Below are 22,685 nucleotides of genomic sequence, written 5' to 3'. Positions count from 1 at the left end.
TTGTCTGGCCATTAACCCGCAGACTGTCAGATGCAGCGAGGCCTGCGTTTAGACACTGCATTAAATCAATTATACAGCACTGTGTGCAAATGGTGCTTTGGATCGATGAGCTAGGGTTTCCATCTGACAACGTCAATGCATAGGGAGGGGGACCTGTGTACAATTTGCTGGCTCGTGCTATGGGGATCCTTTTTTTGAGAGAGAGACAAGTCTTTTGCAAACATCATCTCAAAATAGCTCCGTAATGGATTGGTTCTGTCTAAATTAAATGTATCATGGGGCATTGGCTTTTATATTTGTAGACGACGTTACTTTAAATGAAGTTTGCCAATTCAGCGCTAAAGTTCAACAGATTATTATCAGCCCGCAGTAAAGACTTCTATGAAATTGTTCAGGGTCAAATATAGTTTACATAATACGGCTTCTTTATCATAGACAAATTGAACTGAAAGTGAATCCGTAAATCACATTACTATATGTCTAAATATGTCCACCATGAATTCATTCAAAAATAGTTGCGCTTTTCAAAGCATTGGTTGTGTTTTTGTTGTATCACAATGGCTCACTCTGGAACTGACTCTGGAACTGACTCTGAACTGACTTAAATCAATCAGGCTCATTTGCCACGTTAAGCTCTCTCTCAAGAAAAATGTGGTTTATTTTGCTTCCAAACAACAAATTTTGACACTGGGCATCAAACATCAACAGTTCCTAAACACAAAAATCCTCTTAAATTCCATTCATGCAAGCTATTTTGCCAATGTTTTGGCATCCAGAAACACTCCAGTATGCATAAGCGCTTTAGAACAGCGACATAGCTGGAAAAAAATGTGTTCATGTCAACCCTTAACAAATATTCTACTCGTGTAAGGTGTATATTGTGAATGTTACTTGGTCTCAGAATTATATTAAACAGGCATATTCATTTCAATAAATATATAATAATGATAATAACCATATTTAATAACAAATAATGAATCATTTATTTTTTTAATTCAGGTTTTAGTTTGAATAAAATGTATATGAGAATGTTACACCTATTATACACTAAAAATGTATTTTCTTTTTATATTATTTGATTACACTTAGTTGGTCTTAGTTTAAACTGCAATTATGTTAAACTATTGCACCTTTTAAATAATATAAATAATAATTATATGTGGATTTAGCTAGTTCACATGATGTATACTTCTTTAGACAGCAGACTAATTGAGACTGAATCAACAGCGCCTCTGCTGGTTGCACCCGAGTAGCGCACTCCATTTTTTTTATTGCTCAGAGTGAACCAAATTCGTAATTCTAAATTGATGATCATGTCAAGTTATTCAATGATCATTGATATAAGGTTGGCCCTGTGGGCATTAAACGACGTGTTAACGACTATGGGATTTGCGATAACAGTTAAATTGTGTTATATTGATTTTAGGCTGGACCACACACACAAAAAAATCTTTCTCTCATTTGTGTTTTGATGAGCAGATGTTTCGCATCAGCAGACCACTCATTAGAGCTGCCACTTCTTCATTGAACAGTTCATGGGGGAGGTCAACATTCCTCCGAAAATGTGTTGAATGCAAGCGGAGGTGGTGGCAAATCGAGATAATTGATTTTTCCATGTATTGGGCGGGGAAATATTTATTTTCATTTAAATAATGTAAATTGAACATGTAAACTGTGGCTATAAAGGGATGATTTCTGCAGTATACGATAGTGGATTGATTGAATTTCCCTTTTGGGGATTAGAATGAGATAAGAATGTAATTGCAGCAACAAATGCATCTAGATGTGATCTTCAGGACATGCCGGCGCCACTTTTATATAATTTATTTCATCAAGATGCTGCTTTTTCCTTTAATACAACCGTGGCATTTGTGCTTTAAATGACTTTGACTGAATTGCTGTGACATTGGCTTTACAAGAAGCCAGTACAGTCAAATTGTCAGTGGAGTATTAAATATTGTTGTGCAAAGATGGTACACTGGCTCATTGATGTGATGATCTGAAGCTTAGCCGCAATAGGCCTCCAGGGTGAGATTATACATTGAAATCTATTTTTTGCTTTCCCTTTAAAAAGCTCTTTTCATCGCTCTCTGTTTCTGTCTTTTCATCTATATCTTAGAATTGCGATGACTAGATATGTGTTTGCATTTAATTCTGGTAACACTTCATTGAAAAAAAAAGAGCAAAATTTAAAATAAAATGCTGCTTTGATGGGCAGATTTTTACAAAATGTTATCTCGGTCATATCTTATTCATTTCATATGTGGAACAGAAACTTTAATGTCAAACCAGGTTTACTCCACATCTGCTCCAGATTGAACATTTGAAACAATTTTCTTCTTGACAATCAAATTGCTTCTTGAAAACTAAATTTCCTCATCTGATATGAAGTTGTTCCTCTCCACTTTGCGATTGAAATTCCGTGGCTTCACTCTATCACGGTTGTTCAAAAGTATATTAAAATAATAAATCATGCTGTTTCATGGTTGAATGCAGCCTATTATTAGTCAAAACATGTGTATATTTAAACTATTATGTATGTTTTGCCTAAATTAAGCAAATTCAAGCATAAAAATGGCAAAACAAAGTAAAATACAAATATAAGGCATTCAAATATGGAGTATTGTATTCTACAGTGGTCACTAGGTGTCAGTAATGTTGGGTGAGACACAATCATCTGACTTGATTGCCGAAACATCTTAGAACGGGCACAATAATCCCTAATAAAAACACGGGCTTCTCTACTGTTGCGGCCGTAAGCCACGGCAAGATGAAACTCACTCTGAACTCCCCGACGTCACTTCTTATCCACCACTCACTCTGTTCTCCCTGGGAGCACATTTGCAGCAACACACACGAGCACGAGTCTTAACTATGTCTTAAATGCCTCATTTACTCTGATTATGTCTACCATATTGGGTAGTATAAGTGTAAAGGTGACCATAGGGTGTTAGTTCATGTCTAGAGGGCTCTAGTAATGTTAAAAAACGTACTTAGAAGGTCGTAAACAGTTTTTTTTTATGATCTAACTACGGAAATATTTCATTTATAAATAAGGAATCCTGCTTTGTGGAAATTCACTGGAACCAATTAACCGCAATAAACAAGGGATTACTGTTATAGAAAATCTGTTCCAGGGTCAAACTGTCACCTTAACTGTACAGGCATTGTTTTAAATACCATTTTCCAATTCTTAACTCTTATGTAACTGGAAAAATGCACCATGTAAATACGTATGGTAAGTCATTTTTTAAACTAGTTATTGCAAGTAGCTGGTCGGCAGCTAGCTAGTTAGCGGCTAACATTAGCAGTCACGCCGAGTGCCTCATCTCTGGGATACTTATGTTGGCCTTTTTTGCAACTTTCGCGGCATACGGTTGTTTTTAACCTTGGGACCTTACCACGGTCTCACATTTGTGCTTTATGTTTGTCAAATTTTAATAGCGCCAATATGGTAACGTTTAATCTAACTTCACCATGGTAAAGAATGCCTCGCCTCGTTTTGTGCTTTGCCTCCAAGAACTGCAGTCTATAAAGGGACATCAAAAAAAAAAAGCTGTCATCTATTCAGCTTTGGAGCAGTACATGTCTGGAAAAAGTTGCTCTGCTTTCTGTAATTCAGTCATCTTCCTGCTCCTCCTCAAGGCTGCTGCTTCATAGTCACAATAACATCACCTGGAGTGCTGAACAAATAAATAAAAATGCTGTTTTATAGCGGGATGAGGTGCACTTAAATGCTGTTTAAATGCTGCACATTGAAAAAGGCTGCGGTCAGCCACATGAGTATAGATGGAAGGCGATGGAGGACGAGAATGCCAAAGGCTGCCATTTAAAAGCACCTTCAGGATGACAAAGGAGCAGCAGTGGCGGAGAACTGACGAGAAAAAGAACACTCTCCAATCCCCCAAGGGCGGAGAGAAAGGGTCTGAATCAAATGTTCCATGAAATGAGTATGAAAAATACATCTCTGTAGAATATCTGGCCAGGCAAAACATCTCGGACGGCGGAGTGCTGTCTTGTTATTAATGCAGAGTCTGTGACCTTTCGCACAAATAGCCAGCGTACGGCGGAGGCGAAACTCGGGCCGACCTCCTGCCACTGGCGGCGTGGTGACGGTGCTGCGAGATCTTTTAGTGTCTAAATGGTTTAAGTTGGACCTGAGACGTCTGCTTTAGAGTGCATCGGCTGTGTTTTTGTTGTCTCACAGTGACTCACCCAGCAAGTGACTCAGTGCTTCTCCACTTTAGGCCAGACATCAATTATGCTCGTTTGCCTCATTAGAGCTCTCTTTCAACACAAAATGTTCATTACTTCGCATCCAAACAACAAATGACACCGGGCATTATTCATCAACAGTTCCCAACAACCTCATAAATATGATTTACGCACTTTTTTTACAAACTATTTATCAATGTTTTTATACCTAGAGCATGCATAAGCACTTTTGAATGCTGATGTGGATGAAAAAAGAATACTAGATGAATGTGTTTTCTTTGGTTATCTCTGTGTTGGGATACCCACTAATGGTAATGTTTATGCAGTGTTAGTCCTTTGCTCTCTGTAGCTTACGTTTAAATTCAAAAGCACAACACACCAACACACACCATTGAAACCATTTCCAAATTTGAACCCAAAACAAATATTGTATGGAGTACATTCCAAGGTTTATTTAGTCTATTTTAATTATCCAAATTATATTAAACAATTGTATTTATTTTAATTACAACAGAAATTAGTTAGTTATAATTAGCACATAAATTATGTCGCCTTAGATTTTTATTTGTTTCAATTTTTCACTAAAGTTATGTTATCTTACACGTTTATCAGAATTAAAACAACAAATGATATATTCTGTTTGTTTTTGTAATTCTGATTTGTACACAATCCATCTTCAAATAGTCCAACATACATTTTAATATATTTAGTTTTTCATGGTTTGGTTGTTATTTGCTTTTTGATTTGAACTGCAATTGTCCTATAACTATAATACTGGAGTATTACACTTTTTCAATGAATAGAAATAATAATTATATATTGTCTTTTTATGTTTTCATTTCAGCTATATTCATATAAGTTTTTGACTTATGAAATGTATTTTTAAAATAAAGTATATATATATTTTAATGTATGTTTTCATTTGAACTAAACTGATTGCACTTGTATTAAAATGAATGTAAAATAAATTATATACTTTCTTATTAATGTTTTAATTTGAAAAAAATACTATAAGTTATATCCTATTTTTGATAAATAAATAAGAAATAACAGATTTCTGTCCATTTGAATAATTTAATAATTTTGTAATTTTCTTTTGGTGATCCTCAGGAATAAATCATTCTTCATCGGCAGGCATACAGTGTTCCTCCCACTTAAGCTACCAAAAGTGGTTCCTTGCCTGTGAAGAGCCACACAAATAACAGTCTGTATCTTGAATTTCTTTCAGATTTATTCCCAGTCTGCAAAGTTTGATCTCCTGGTTATCCACAAAGGAACAAATGCAATGCTTCGCTCCAAGGAAATGGAACACAGGTAGGAAAAGTTTAACAAGTTTTCTTTGACATAAAAAAAAAACAGTGAAGAAAACCATTAAAACTAATGCCGGTGCCTTCGTGTCACGCACATGCTGCCATGCTTATGCGTAGCCAACAGTGTTGGTGGTGCCTTATGAGGTCTTATTTGCCACCAAAGACCCACTTTCCATAATGGCTGCAATCTGCACGGTCCAGTGCAGCCGGCCAGAACACCCGAGGCATCACACGTTGAGTGTATTCCCCTATCAGAACCAGGCAGTCTTTCCACAGACTCTATGCTCGACCATTCAGGCTTTATGCGCTGGATAATGAAGGCTTTTCTTTTCCCTTTTCCACTTCTGTGGATAACCTATTGAAACCCCGCCTTTGAAGGACCATTCAAACACAGACTTGTACTTTTCTCTCGGAGCTGGTCAGGGCTCACTTGGCTCGTTGGTTCTTTCATACGGGGGTGGGGCGAAGGGGCTATGCAAGACATCACTGATGCAGTAGTAAGAGGAAAAAGCATCTTAGACATACACACAACATTAGACGCTATTCATGACGTCTAATACAGAACTGCGTTGGAAAAACAAGCTGCTTCAATTTCGATCAAGTTATTGAATTATTTTCCTCATTCCCATTCAAAAGTCAGTGAACATTTGTCTGAATTTGTCCGAACCTAACCTTAACCAGAGGGGGGGGGGTACGCAGTGGGATACAATGTGGCTGTCCACATCTACTGAAGAGCATAATAACCAATTCATCCAACATTTAATCCTGAAAAATATGGTCGGTGATGTGGGAATTGAATTGATGTTTTTTTTTTTAAAAACAATGGAGTGCCAAATGGAGTGCAGTACTCGGATGCAACCAGCAGAGGCGCTGTTGGTTCAGTCTGAACAAACTTGCTGTTTACTACGACGGACTGTATTGGGGAAATAGGGAATAAAGTCGTAAATTTACGAGAAAAAAAGTTGTAATATTTCGTGTCATCATGTCATACGTGTCAGAGGGAAAATAGAGCATAGTTCTTCAGGAAAGAAGGAAACTTTTCTTTTGCTTCAGACAAGCTTTTATTTATAACGTGGCGCAAAACAGAGCAGTTGAGCATTTAGCATTTCGATTAGCATGTCTAGCCCTTTGCCCTTCTCACGTCCGCCTTCCTTACCCCACCCCCTCCACATGCCCAAGGACAAAGGTCACGTAAGTCCCCCCTTTTCATAGCTGTCTCAGGCAATGCCTGCAACATAAAGTTACGTGTTTTTTCTTGGAAATGTACGACATTATTCTCGAAATCTCAGATTATTTTAATACAGCCTGTTATTAGTCTAATATACATATACATATTGAAGCAATTTTTATGTAGTTTTACTTAAATAAAGCATTTTAAAGCATAAAAATGGCTAAATGTACTAAAATACAAACATAAGGCATTCAGAAGACGCATTCAAAGATGCTGTGAATGATATGTAGTATTCTACACTGGTCACTAGGTGTCAGTAATGTTCCTGTAAGGTTCGGTGAGACACACACACCAGACTTGATTGCCAGAACAACAGGTTTTTATTGCAGGTTTGAATTATCTAACAACATGCACAATAATCCCTAATAAAAAACCCTGTTACGGCCGTAGCGCCTAGCTCAACTCTGAACCCCTGACGTCACTTCCTGTCCGCCCGCCTCTCAGCTCCCCTAGGAAACACATTTAAAACAATGCACACAGGCATTACTTATGTCTTAAATTGATTATTTACTATTATTCTGTCTACTATATTGGTTAATATGAGTATAAATTTGTACATTTATAGCAACACACTTATGTCTTAAATGGCTATATTAGGAAATAGGCGTGTAAAGGTGACTACAGGGGTGTTAGTTCATGTGTAAAGGTCTCTAATAATGTTAAAACACGTATTTAGAAGGTTGGAAACAGTTTTTCTATGCTCTAACTATGAAAATATTCAATTTAAGAATAAGGAATCCAACTCTGTGGATAAACGAAATATGGCTGTACATACATGATGTCATATTAGATTTTGCGATAACGCCCATTTGTCATTATGTAAGCGCTTGCGCTGTAGTCAGCAGCCATATTGAAAAGTGACTGAGGTCAAATATGGATTGTTTTATGTTCCAGGGGCGGATTAAGCGCTGTAAAAGTGTCTGCTTGATAGTTATAAGCTTTTATGGCCAATCTATGAGTGTTTCCTTGTGCTGTCTCGCCATGCAAGAGCTTTCCAAAATGAAACCGATCTGACATCTGCAGCCCTAATGACAGGATATTGCATGCACAGCCACCACGCTGCAGCATCCAAACAAACAACATGCATAGTAAATTCAAAACTCTTCTGTTCTATCTCCGAGCATCTACACAGCCTGATATCAAAGCATAGCATCTGTTTCTTTTTTTCTTTTAATATAGCACGGATTGTTCTCTACTGTGCTTCTTCTTATCATGTACTTTGTGCTGGTGAAGGTGCCTCAATCTCTGCGGACACTTCTCATCCATACTAATGGCCGCCCCTTTATTTGATGTCATTGAAAATGCGGCCAAAGCTCTTGCCAGCCAGAATAGAAGGATAGAATAGAGGGAGAAAAAGCAAAGAACGGAGAAGCAGAAGTGGCGAATCAATTGAGTTGAAATGGAAGTACGGCTCTCGGGGAAGGAAAACATTGTCCTCATCGAGGTCCTCGATTGCTTTGTCAGAAGGAGGGAGGAGGAGGCGTGCTCTGGTTAAATCAGTGCATATTAAACTTGCACATTCATCACAGCGGGAAGTGGCCTGACAAAAAAAAAAACAGTGACGTTTGCTCAGCAATTTTTAAATGGCTTGCAGATATACTTGAGCAAATATATGTCTTATTAACTTTAACCTTTTTAGCTTAGCACCTCTGTGAAGTCAATTGATTATGTTCCGCGCAGTTGCACTTAAATTGGAGCCGGTAGGAGCTTCCGACATTGGATTTATCACATGACCCCAGCACTCGTAACCACGCCGACCTTCTAGTAGAGAGATACAGTTAAATCGTGACGGCGACCATGTGTTGAATCAAAACAGGTGGCCTTACAGTAAATGTCCCACGAATGGCCCAAGAGTGAGGTTTTCAGGCTTACATTTACTTTGGTTTTTACTCCAGAATTACATTTGACAAACAAATCAATGTAAGTCACCCATTTTTTACTGGCCTGTGGCAAACACTAAAAATACAATTAAACAAGAAAACAACAACTCAAGCAAAATTGAAAACATGAATACTGGTATTTATAATGCTAATTATTATACGCTCACCTGCAACTCAAAAGCTGACATGCAAGCTGTTTTTTTTTTGGTTTGTTTGTTTGTTTTCATTAACAGTGCATTCCTGCACATTCGCTATGCAGCATTCAGATTTTTGGTCAAAAAAGTATTTAAAAAATTATTTTTTGTGAAATAAATTGACTGTTTATTCTGCTTAAAACACTTCACATTCACCACAAGTCGGTAATTATTTATAAAAGCGCACAGCTTGATGGCGCGCCAGCAGGACCCCCAGGCAGTCTGCAAACCCGTTGTCCTTCACCGCTGACTAATCAAATCCACCCATTTTTCGGGCTATCCGCCTCAGACCTCCAGCTGCCACGCACATGTGGGTGTCCACTTTTGGCCACATTGGCCACCGCCCGACCGATGAACACATCGCAAGCCTCAAAAACTCACCACACCCCGCCAAGTGCCCGTCCCAAAATGCCGTATTAAATTAAATTTTATTAAGGTGCCACCCAGCCGAGGTATGTTTCGTGGCATGTTTTGCAGGGTGCAAAATTTATATCACTCACACAAACAACAGGTAAGTCCCACACGGCAGCCATTACTGTTTTGGCTTTGGAACGCGTGCACAGTGTGACAGAAAGTGGGCGGGAGAAGCTTGCCGCAGGCTGCATGCTGCAATAGTACAACCAGAGGTGATTGGTTTTCGTAATTGGCGTTGAAAGGCATGTATTGGCGTATGCCCATGCATGCCTTTTCACGGAAATCGGACGATTTTGAACGGTGGCCGATCGACAGGCGCACCCCTAGTCTTTATGCTTAACTGAAAATGTATTTTTGTGAAGCGTTGAGATTTCATACTTTGTTCGTTGGTCTTTGAACACACCATAGTTGCTGCATGTCGCAGAAGTGAAACTAATATAAGTCATCCCTCGTTTATCGCATTTAATTGGTTCCAAACCTGATCGCGGTCGGTAATTTTCCGCTAAATAGGATTCAGTATTAATCAATGAAATATTTTCATAATTATGGCATAAAAAATGTTTTTGCTATCTTCTAAATATGGTTTTTAACATTATTAGAGCCCTCAAGCCATGAAATAACACCCCTATAGTCACCTTTACATATGTATTACTGGACCCTATATAGTAGATATCAATCCATCCATCCATTTTCTATGCCGCTTCTCCTGTTTAGGGTCGCGGGGGTATGCTGGAGCCTATCTCAGCTGACTTCGGCCAAGAGGCGGGGTACACCCTGGACTGGTCGCCAGCCAATCGCATGTAGACAAACAAAAATTCACACTCACATTCATACCTATGGACAATTTAGAGTCACCAATTAACCTAACATGCATGTTTTTGGAATGTAGCACGGGGAGAACATGCAAACTCCACACAGAAATGCCCCAGGGGAGAATCGAACCCAGGTCTTCCCGATCTCCAGACTGTGTGTGGCCAACGTGCTAACCACTAGACCACCGTGCAGAAAATAAGACACATTAGACAGAAATAAGATAACATAGACTCATACGTTACAAGTTCCTTCCTCCAGCGTACTTCTAGTGTCAAATGGCTTTACACTCGTATTAGTGCTCATGTGAAACTCTATCAAAATGTCACCATGCAAAATACACATTTTTGACCTGGAATTAGTATAAACTTAACCGATCAATATTTCGAGTTAACGAAGATGAAAAGGTGCTTTTTAAGTGTGAATGGGTAGGGGGTACATGGCTTCAGGTCAAATGTGTGAAGGGGTACACGACTGTCCAAAATTTGAACAGGTGATGTACACTATTTTGAGACCTGTGAGACTTATTTCCATCCATCCATTATCTACGCCGCTTGTCCTCACTAGGGTCGCTGGAGCCTATCCCGGCTGACTTTGGGCGGGGTACACCCTGGACTGGTCGCCAGCCAATCGCAGACAAACAACCGTTAATTTAGAGTCTCCAAATAACCTAACATGCATATAATACCCACGCATGGGCAGAACATGCAAACGCCACACATCGATGCCCAAATGGAGATTCGAAAGCAGATCTTCCCGATTTCCTGACTGTGTGGCCAACATGCTAACCGCTAGGCCACCGTGCGGCTCGACTTATTTACACTAGTTGAAAAATAATATCATATAGGAATGAGAAAGTGAGATGCGTGAGGTACATTTTAGACTTAGGAATGTTAAAAATGTCGACTGTAGCGTTTATGGAGGCAACAGTTTGACCCTAGAACTGACTCTTCCTATTTCCATTATTTCCTATGGGCAAAATCCAATTTGGGGAGGTTCCACTGTATTTATTATGCAAATAAACCACTTTTTTTGTGTGTTTCCTACAGTCAAGCAGCAGCAGCAGCACAAATAAATCTTTCATCTGTGTTGTTTTCTTGTTAATCTAATAACCTACGTTAACATTTGCCAACAACATCTCACTGCTGCTAATTGGCACGGGTTGCTGCTCATTAGCAGTAAGTGTTGGTGGAGGAGCAGCGCTGATGTAATTGAACGCTGATGGTGCATTAAGCGCTGAATTTCAAGTGATGGATCCTTTTTTTCTCCGTTTTTTGGAAAAGGAGTAATTAGAGCCTTGGGTGCAAAGGTTGGGCAGGGAAAATGTGTAACTGCAAAAGTTCCACTCCTTGCACTCGCTACTTGGTATTCCACTTAGGTGTTATACTTTGTGAAACTTTAAATGACTTAGCGCCCCGCCATCTCCTTCCTACATTCTCAATGTCTGGCTCTATTGTTCTTCCGTGGACCCAGCGTCCTTCAGTGGCGGTTCAAGCTGAGACAAGGGTAAAAAAAAATCATAATCTCCTCATGAAGTAAAACTCAGCTTGAGTGACACCTTATAAAGACGACACGCTACTGGAGATGGAAGCCATGTATGTACGCTCTCTCGCTACAGTGCTGCAAAAAACAGCAGCGTGGCACATACTGAGGAGCGGACAAAAAAAGCAAGTGAGCTGTTGTGAGCATTTATCAAACAGACAGCAGAGTTTAATTTAATCCTGCACTTTGGAGACTAAGATATGAGTCGCAATAACACCCGGAGGTTCAAACGCAATTTTCCAGGCCATCAACTGACCATCAACTCGGCGCGTTTGCTCTTAGCCTCGGAGCCAAAGCATGTGGCTACGATGATTTTTGGCTGCTGACGAAGGCAAAATTAAAAGGAGCGTTTTGTAAATTCACAGCCTGCTATGACTCTGTTTATTTTAGGCTGTCCGCTTACACCAACATCCTTCATTTATCACAGTTAATAGGTTCCAGACCCAACTGTGATAAGTGAATTTCTGCAAAAGTAGGATTCCTTATTTATGAATCAAATATTTTCGTAGCTAGAACATAGAAAACATCTTTACGACCTTGTAAATACGGGTTTTAACATTATTAGAGCCTTCTAGACATGAAATAACACCCCTACAGTCATGTTTACATTCATATTACGCAATATTGTAGACATAATAAGAGAAAATAAGCCATCTAAGACATAAATAAGACTTGTGCTAGTGTGTGTTGCTGTAAATGTGTTCCGGTGCCGGGTGAGCTTACTGGGGGGGCGGACAGGAAGTGACATCAGGGGTTCAGAGTTAGCTTGCCGTGGGTTATGGCTGCAACAGTAGCCATGGTAGTAGTAGGGATTGTTGTACCTGTTGTGGGATCATTCCAAAGCCAGTCATTCCATCCAGTGATCAAGTGTGTCTCACAAAACATAACAGTAACATTGCAATGTCTTCTCAATGCCTTATATTTGTATTTTAGTTCTTTTAGCCATTTTTATGCTTGAAAATGCTTAATTTAGGGGAAAAAATTGCTTATAATGTATATGCATATATTTTTAATCTAATAATAGACCATAGTCAACCACAAAACAGCATAATTTATTCATTAATATATTTTTGAAAAACCAAGAGAGGGAAGCCGCCAAATCTGAAGCGCAAAGTGGCAAGGGGCGACTGAGGTCAACTTTTGAGTTTTACTACTTTTTGGACATTTAATAGTTGTTGCGTCTTCGAGTTGTTTCCCTGCCATCCAGCCTGTCCCTCTGCTCTTCGTTGTTTTATAACAGAAGGTTTGCATGGTGCCTTTTGCCAGCTCGGTGGCGGCTGCTCCCTCCTTTCTTGGCTTTGTTGTACTTTGTGTGGCTCTCATTCAAGAGACTGTAACGTTTTTTCGGCCTCACACCTGTGCATCTGGGTTCAGACCCACGCCGCACGTAACAGTTGACAACAGCTTATGTTGACATCAGTCTATCAGTCCGAGGAGCGTTGAGATAAGTGGGTTTCGCTGGATTACTAAGTATGATAATAACTTTTTAAATTACCAAAAAAAAAAACCTTAAAAAATGATTAAAAATGTCCAAAATTGTGATAATAATGAATATAATTTTTTTTAAATACTTAAAAAAACACCTAAATTGTCTTCAAAATGTTAACACATCCCACTGCTACTGCTGCTGCTACTGCAACTAGTGCTCCTGTTACTCATAATCTTCAAAAAATCATCAAAAAAAGAAAAATACATTCACAATACATTTAAACACACACACACACACACTCATACAAAATTGACGAAAACACACAAAAAATGACTTTTTACAATGTACAGTAAATATCCCACACGTCCACTGCTATTACTACTACTAATACGAAAAATAATGATATTAATACTGAATAAAAAAAAAAAATAGAAAAAATAAATCTAGAATATAAAAAATATGTTGTAATCTAAAAATAAAAATATAAAAAAAATATTAAATACAAATAAATATAAATATAAATATAAAAAATACCTAATTAAATATAATTGATAAAATAAAACTGTTCAAGCAACACACATATTGACTAATTTTGCAATTAAACTTCCCATGCCCTTTTTTCTTTTTGTCTTGAATTAGTTCAAGTCCGGTAATGTGTGCCGGCTTCCACAGCAATGCTAAAAATGCTAGAGACATTCATGCTGCTATTGATATGTTCATGCCTTTTCCAGGAAATGACTTTCTTCAGGGTTCTGATTGGTTAAAAATGCCTTACAGTGAGACGTTACAGCACTACCTGCTGCCTTAATTGTTTCTAATGACTTGAACTACAGAAGGAGATTACTTCCTTTGGATTTTGTTTAGATGGAGAAGGTGGCAGCAAATAAAAGGACGCAGGTAGAATAAATGAAGAAATAACGTCTAACATTCCTCCTATACAGTCTGAATGACAGGAAACGCGAGCAGGCAAATGGAAAAAATACGAGCACCTTGTGGCTGAGAAATAAAAGTGTCTCGGTCTTGACAGAACAGTTATTGTTTCTTACAGGCCATGTTCCCTCAGGGTCCAAAAGACATAATAGAGAGCTGGTACTTGACTGTAAGGAGGGGGGAAAAAAAGAAGTAAAAATTCTCGTTGTGCGTCACAGCGACGACTTAAGATCTCATCACGAGCTGACTGATTCACCGCTGTGAGGACTTTTATCCCTGTTAGGGTGCACGGTGCAACATAAATCCTGGAAATACTAATGGACTTTCGATGAGATCCTCTGACACACAGGGCTTCAGATAGCATTGAATCGCAATTTGCATTTTTATTGCCGCTTTCCATTAAAAAAAAAAAAAAAAAACTCTCACATGGCACACACGCAAAGGAGGAGCTATTTGCTTTGCAGATTTGAACAAAGACTGAGGAAATGTTACTTGAGGAGGAGTAAGTGGGGAGAAGCCCATCTAATATATGCCGCCTGGCATCTGGCAGATTGCATTTAAATATGCCGTTTTTTATGTAAAGATGCAAAGGATGCTACTTGATGACAGGTTTAATCAAGAGCACATAAGATGCAAATCTTCCATAAAGTGATAACAGCCTCTTTTAACAGATGCTCCTTATTGGCAGTGCCTGTTGCTGTAAAAGGTCTCCATTATTGGAATAAATAGCATTTAATGAACAGTCAGTTTGTACGCTACTATAGTTAGAGTTAACAGTGGAAACACATCTGGATCCGCAGGCATTTTGGAGTGGATATCATTAAAAATCAGCAGAGTTTTTGCTGCTGTACTTGTTGGACAAGCGACAATAGACCTTTCACAAAGGCATGTTACTTTTGCTACATTGTATTTCCACAGAAATATTACCCAATTTTTCATATGATTCGTTTTTTTGTTGAAAATTTTGCGTCACACAGACCGGCTGCAAAAAAAAAAGTCAGCAAAACACTACAGGAGGAGTTGACAAAGAAGTATCACCTTATATTCGGGTCAATACGGTCGGCCTATCATCAAAAAACTAGCGTTAAATTGAGTGGAGTTCTACAAGAAGAAGTGACGGCCTTATGGGCGGAGCCGGGTCAAAACTGTGCCATGATTGGCCTGTATGATTTTGGGGGTGTGGCTTAGCAATAGGTCAATCGCTTTCAACACAACAGGGCAAAAGATGCGTCAGGTGTTAAACGCTACACTCCGGTCCTAAATTTGTGGTATTCCCTTTTCCACAGGTACGATCCCACCTCTTTTTACAGCTCTGAAATGAGGTGGAAAATTGTTGTTTTCTACAGGCAGCAGGGGCGTCCAAAGTGCTGCCCAGGGGCCATTCTTTAAATATAATTTAACAAGAAAACTAAAAAAAAAAAAAAAATCAACAGCAAAAATTGAAATTTCAGGAGTAATTTTGCAAAAATAAAGTCAAAATATTAAGAAAAATATGTTGTAATCTAATAGGAAAAAGGTGTAATTTTACAAGAATAGTGTAGTGAAAAATAATGTCATTTCAGTAGCATAAAGTCGTAATATTATTGCAATATTATTATATAACAATATTATTACTATAACAAAACAATGAAAAATGTTGTAATTAAAAAAAACCCCAGCAGAAATGGAAAAAACAGCCGCAATTTTACGAGAATAAAGTTAAGAGAAAAAGTCGTATTCCAAAGACGAAAAAAAGTCACAATTTTGGAATATTGGAAAAATAACATTGTTTTAGTAGCATAAAAGTTTTAATATTAACGAAAAAAATATGTTTTTTTTTAAGTCGGAATATTAAGAAAAAGAAAATTAATATTTTTTGAAAAAATTGGTTGCGGAAAAGTTATAATACGGGAATAGAGTCCAAATATTGCGGAAATAAAGGCATAATTATGACAGGAACATTTACAAGAAGAAAGTTGAAGTAGTTGATGTATTGTTAAAAAAAAAAAAACAGCAGAAATGGGAAAAAACAGCTACAATTTTACTAGAATAAAGTCAAAATATTAAGAGAAAAAAAGTTGCATTCCAAAGAGAAAAAAGTCACAATTTTACGAGAATAAACTTGTAATATTATCTGGAAAAAGAATATCATTATAGAAGCATAAAGTTGAAATACTAAAGAAAAAATGTTATTTTTTAAAAAAAGTTGTAATAATATGGGACACAAACAAAATAAAGTAGTAATTTTTGGAAAATTAAGTTGGGGGGGGGGAGTTCTAATATTATGTGAATAAAAAGTCATCATATTATGGAAAAAAATACATATATTATTTAAGAAGAAAGTTGAAATATTTGGAAAAAAAACAAATGGGGAGAAAAAGGAGCAAATCACGAAGGTTCACACTTATAATAGCTTTTTCACCAATATCACAATTTTTCTTCTATCTTCTTTTCTTCTATATCAAAGTGACCCTTCCATTCTTTCATTATTCAGCATGTGGCCCTCGGTGGAAAACGTTTGGACACCCCTGTGCTAAAGCAATGCCACATGTGATATTCACTGTGTGGCTATGACATGACCAAGTGGTATTGATGACTCGGGACCAATACAGTGTGAAAGGTTAAATTCCATTGATGAGCACATGGCTCAATCATTGACAAAGCACGCTGATGTTTCTCATGCCACCAATTGAAGGCTCCTCAGGGACGCATGTCTGTGTGGGGCTAATCCATGCTGCTCTTTGCACTAATCCATTCAGTTACCTCTTCTTCTCTGACGTTCCACACTGACATGACACAGGACACTCAACTCAAGCTTGAAGTTGGTGTAGCTGAGGACAACCAAATGATGGATTACTGCACTGTGATCTCATTGAAGTTCTAATGGAGGTCCTCACGGTCACGGCCCGAAAACAGCCTCGTTACATCCCAAACAAGCAACGCCGTAACATTTATCTCACTCGTCCAATAACACTCGAACACGTATAAAATGCTTTACAGCACACTAAAGTCTGCTTCTCCTTATGGGACGGTCATGTCTTTTAATAATGCAAAAGCATACGCCCTTTCCGTAAATGGAAATAAACACTTTGCTTGTTTCCATTTGCATTGTTTACTTCATACTTCCAAAGCAGGGCTAGCCAACTGGTGGCCCGTGGGCCAAGTGCGGCCTATGGATGACGTCACACCGGCCCACGAGTTTGGTTCAACACTTTTTTGCAACAGTTTCCTAAAAACTCCCCCTTAAGACATACGGAGGATCTTTGACTAGCGTTTTAGCAGTAGATTCTTAAAAAAAGTTGTGCTCTTCTTATATAGACGATCTTTTACTAGAGTTTTTGCAGTACATCCATAAAAACCGCAGCAAGCGCTTGTCATATAGAGGATCTTAGACTCGCATTTTTGCACTGGGTCCTTAGAAACAGCAGGAATTTGCTACCATATTGAGGATCTTTGACTGCTGTTTTTGAAGCAGGTGCTTAAAAATAACAAAGCACTCCTGTTGTATAGAGGATCCTTGATTAGTGTTTTTGTAGATTACTAAAAACAGCAGCGCACGTCTGTCATTTAGTTGTTTTTTTTTTAGGTGTGTTTTGCATTTGGTCCTTAAAAACAGCAAAGCTCTGCTGTCATACGGAGGATCTGTGACTCCTGTCTTTACATTAGCTTCTTAAAAACAGTAGCGAGCTCCTGTCCTATCGTGGACCTTTTGACTAGTGTTTTGCAGTACACCCCTAAAAACAGCTTTTGTTATATAGAACATCTTTGACTAGGGCTTTTGCAGATTCCTAAAAACAGTACAGTTTTCCCTCATTTCAAAGTTCTTTGAAGTGTGTTTTTGCAGTTGGTCCTTAAAAACAGCACAGTACTGCTGGCATACTGTATAAAGGCTCTTTGACAACTGTTTTTGCAGATTCCTAAAAACAGCAGAGCGCTACTGTCAAACAGAGGATCTTTGACTCGTGTTTTTACAGTTGGTCCTTAAAAACAGCACAGTACTGCTGGCATATAGAGAATCTTTTCTTATGTTTTTACAGATTCCTAAAAACAGCAGGGCGGTAGATCAACAGTAGTAGATCTTTAAAAAAAAAAAAAAAGTACAGCTTTTCGGTCATTTCAAGGTTGTTTGAGAAGTGTTTTTACAGTTGGTCCTTAAAAACAGCAGAGCGCTGCTGTCATATAGGGGATCTTTGACCAGTGTTTGCACCGTACATCCTTAAAAAAAGAGGAGCACTCCTGTCATATTGAAGCTCTTTGTCTCAAGTTAACATAGTGCTTAACGTAGCGCTTCTGTATGCTATCTTTCTGCGAGTGTCTGCTCATTTGCATGGTGGTGGTGGTGGTGGTGGTGATGATGATGATGAATTATCACTGCTTTCATTATAATGCAGAGTGAAACACATCTTTATTATTCCAACACAGCTTTGTTAATCACACTCGTGCTTCAGGCTGCTATTGTCTCTCTGTTTGTCGGTGCTGCAACAAATTAAGCACGAAATATTCGGGCCCGCGGCCTCGCCAGTTCGTACGGCGGCGATAGCGTCTTATCAAAAATGATAAGATGCGATCTCCATGCGGGCTGGACTGGATCCACTCCACGAGTGATTAGCGGTGTAACGCATGAGTCATTTAGGAAGTACGGTTGTTGCGGTTGTGAGAGTGAGTCAGTGATGATTCATGTGTTGAGGCCGCATGCTGGCAGTAAAGTTGTGCTGGGGGTGAACACAAGGACTCATTTTATGGATCTTTATCTTTTTAACAAGACAATTATCTGCTTCTGAATCTGCACGGGGCAGGAGGCTGGATGTCAGCATGCTTTATTCTCATCAGGCAAATCTTTTTGCTTTTTACGGCGGAAAATCCAGCTTAGACGTTTTCTCGTCTCAATTCTGCCTAAAAATGACATCACTTCCTGTCAGTTGTCAGCATTTCATTTAATCAATCTGGTATGTAAACTACGATTCTAAAGTTTACAGCTACACCTCATATTTCTATAGTAATGCTAATGCTAATGCCGATAATACATGAATTGACTATTTTTGCTCCCGGGGCTTCCTCTACATTTTACAATTTTTATTTTTGGATTTTTTGTTTTTATTTAGCAGAAAGTAGCCTGACACAATCAGAATTTATTTGGAAACATTTTGGCACCAAATTGAGTTGATTTATTTATTTAATAAATGAATAGCTTAAAGCGCTATATTTTTTTCTTTGTTTAAAACATATATATATATATATATCGTAAATACAAAATCAAATAAAAATACACTAAAAATATTTAGGCAGACTAAATATATATAAATATAATATTTAAACTCATTTAAAAACATTTAAACTCATGTAAAACATTCTAAATATAAAATACATAAATATTGTTTTTATTTTCATTTGTCACTTATTTACATTTTAATTTATTAAATAAATATATATATATTAAAAATAAATAAATATATATATATATATATATATATATATATAACATCGAATTACAGATGCTTTATTTTTTAATTACTTATTTAATATTACAAACAAATAATGCAACAAAAAATATAAACCTATAAAAATAAAAGTTACTACTTTTAAGAAGTATTTTAAACATACAGGATAATAAATAAATAAAATCAATACAAATAATAACTCAAATAACTTCTAAAACATGTAAATCATTCATGTGCATGCTTTTCATTGGACAGCCATGATTATGATTGTCTCGTTTTTCTCTCTGCTTTGCTTTAGTCCAGTATTATGTAGGTACTAAACACAGCGAGGGTACTTCATTCAATGTTTGTGTTTGACCTTCGGCATGGAAAAGTAGTTAATTTTTAAAACAGGGATTTGCATTCATCCTCTGCAGGCCTCCGGCAAGAAAACTGCTAGTGGTCGTAGAAAAGACACTTTATAGTATTGCTGCAGTCGTATAACTTTAATTAATTTGGCCTTTTTAGCCTCTTAAAGTGTATTTAATGCACACACACACACGGAGGTTGCTATGGCTGCCATGCATGTAAACATTCCTGCAGGCAGTGTGCACTCAGATGACACGTCCTTTGGAGGGACTTGTCTTTGCTGCTGTACTTATCATGTGTATTGACCACAGGATTAGCCATGGATTCTCTGTCATCCTCTTAGATGGGAGGGGAGGGGGCTAAGGTGTTGTTGTTTAGCACATGCAAAGCTGCACCATGCTCACATTTACCTCTCTGGTAGTCTGTTGGTTGGAAGTCCTCGATGAACCAGAGCATGCCTGATGTCCTGCCGCTAGACTGATGTGGACTCTGCAACACAAATCGTGACACAAAAAGATGTTTCAACATAACGGCAAAAAGACAGTCATACGTGATATGGTCAAAAGTATTGGGAATCCCTGCACTAATTGGGGTTTGCGCTTGGACCCATTCATTCCCTCCTCAGTCTTTATTCTTCATCTTTGCAAGACGTTATGGACAACTCCAACTTAGTGGGAACACCATTGCCTCTTCTCAGTGCTCAAAAGCAATGCTAAGATGAGTTGGGTGTGCAAGAATTTGCCATCAAACACCTTTTGGGATGAACTGGAACAGCAATAGCGGGTCCCTCTGGTCCATCAGTGACCTCCAACCTCATTAATGGCCAGAAATGTCCCACAGAGTCTTGCCAGAAGTGTAGAAGCCATTATGAGCTGCAAAGTTGGGGGAATAACTCTACTTTTTCCTCCATTTTCACTTCCCCGAGGAAACATTTTTGTAAAGAAACGGAGCCACCTCATTAACCTTATCTATAACAAGCAAAACACACGCTTTGAATTCTTTCCAACACTTCCACTACTAATTAATCAAACATCATTCCCCCTCTTATCGTTTTTATGAGTCCCACTGAAGTGCATCTGCTGCACACAACAGCGCCACCTTTCTATGCATTTTTACTGCAGTAAACATTAACCCTCTTATTGCAGAAGGTGCTAACAAACAGAGTGCTACTGCCATGTAGATCATGTTTGGCTAGTGTTGATTCTTAAAAACAGAAGAGTTCCTCTGTCACATAGAGGATCTTTGACTCAGATTTTTTTGCAGAATATTCTTAAAAACAGCAGTGTGCCCCTGTCCTATAGAGGATCCTGGATAAGCATTGTTGCAGTTGGTCCTTAAAAACAGCAGCAAGCTCCTGTCATATAGAGGATCTTTGTAACATTTTTGCAGTGGATCCTTAAAAACAGCATAGAGCTACTGTCATGTAGACAATCTTTGGCAAGTGTTTTTCAGTGGATTCTTAAAAACAGCATAGTTCTCCTGTTTTTAAGGACCCACTGCAAATATATAGTGAAAGATCATCTGTATGACAGTAGCGCTACTGTTTTTAAGCATCTCCTGCAAAAGAATGTGAGCCAAAGATCCTCTATATGACAGAGGAACTCTGCTGTTTTTAAGGATCCACTGGAGAAACGCTATAAAGATTCTATAAAAAGGCAGGAGCTTGCTGTTGTTTTTAAGGACCTACTGCAACAACACTTGTCCAAGATCCTCTATATGACAGCAGCAATCTGTTGTTTTTAAGGACCTACTGCAAACATATCGTCAAAGATGGTCTATATCAGGGCTGTCAGTTTGAGGGAAGGAGCTCATCAATTAAATAACCTGCTGAAGAAACTGGTTGGAGAGAAAACCTGCAGCGTCTTGGCCCTCCAGGGCACGAGTTTGACACATGTGGTCTATATGACAGTAGCGCTACTGTTTTTAAACATCTTCGGCAAAAGAATGTGTGTCAAATATCCACTATATGACATGTTTGTAAGGATCTGCTGCAAAAACAGTCCTCGGGAACCCTCAATGACAACAGACTGTTCCTGTCAAACAGAGGATGTTGGTCAAGTGTTGTTGCAGTAGGTCCTTAAAAACAGCAGAAAGCTCCTGGCATATAGAGGACCTTTTTAACATTTTGCATTACAAATGTAATCAAAAACAGCAGAGTTCCTCTGTTATATAGAAGATCTTTTACTTGCATTTTTGCAGTAGTTTCTTAAAAACAGCAGCGTTCCTCTGTTATATAGAAGACCTTGGACAAGCGTTGCAATAGGTCCATAAAAACAGCCGCAAACTCCTGTCATATAGCGGATCTTTGTAAAGTTTTTGCAATGGATCCTTAAAAACAGCAGTTCCTCTGTCTTAAAGAGGATTTCTGACTTGCGTTTTTTTGCAGTAGGTCCTACAGTAGCTGCCGACACATAGATGATCTTTTGCAATAGTCGTAAGAACAGCAGAAAGCCCGTGTCACATTTACTTAGATGCTTAAAAACAGCAGACTGCCCTTGTTATTAAGGATGTTTGACTGACGTTTTTTGCAATAGGTTCTTAAAAACAGCAGAGCACTTGTGTGTCTTATCATCTTTCTGACTGCCAGCGGAGTGCATCTGCTGCACGCGTCAGGCCACTCTTCCATACATTTTTACCGGCGTAAACATGAAATGAATGTAAAATGGAATCATGTTCTTCCCCTCCTGTGTGCTTGGTAGTGGGATGGATGGATGGATGGATGCAGTGAGGGGTGCAAATGCATATTAATGGGGGCACAAAGACAAACAGCACAAGAGATTACAGCCCAATCGGTATTCATACTAGCGCTCGCCTTCTAATGAAACTATTCTGTGATCTCGCTCCTCGTGAGTCGCACAGGCTGTAACATGTTGTACAAAATTCAATCTCAACACTCCGTAATTGGAAACTGTAAACGGGGCGAGATGATCGGCGCGTGCGAGGACAGTGGATAATGCCATTCAAT

General features: G+C 38.4%; 1 protein-coding gene across 1 annotated transcript in view; it reads right to left on the bottom strand.

Annotated features, from left to right (window-relative positions):
- The window catches only part of elfn1a (extracellular leucine-rich repeat and fibronectin type III domain containing 1a), a 79,646-nt gene that overhangs the window by 4,657 nt on the left and 52,304 nt on the right, over positions 1-22,685 (bottom strand). Inside the window, exon 2 of the mRNA XM_054760644.1 lies at positions 20,131-20,209. The gene's annotated coding sequence lies outside the window, so the exon portion shown is untranslated. The remainder of the gene's footprint in view (positions 1-20,130; positions 20,210-22,685) is intronic.

This window comes from Dunckerocampus dactyliophorus, chromosome 18, assembly GCF_027744805.1.
Source record: "Dunckerocampus dactyliophorus isolate RoL2022-P2 chromosome 18, RoL_Ddac_1.1, whole genome shotgun sequence".
NCBI classification, from domain to species: domain Eukaryota; kingdom Metazoa; phylum Chordata; class Actinopteri; order Syngnathiformes; family Syngnathidae; genus Dunckerocampus; species Dunckerocampus dactyliophorus.
This window is presented reverse-complemented; position numbering and strand designations above follow the sequence as displayed.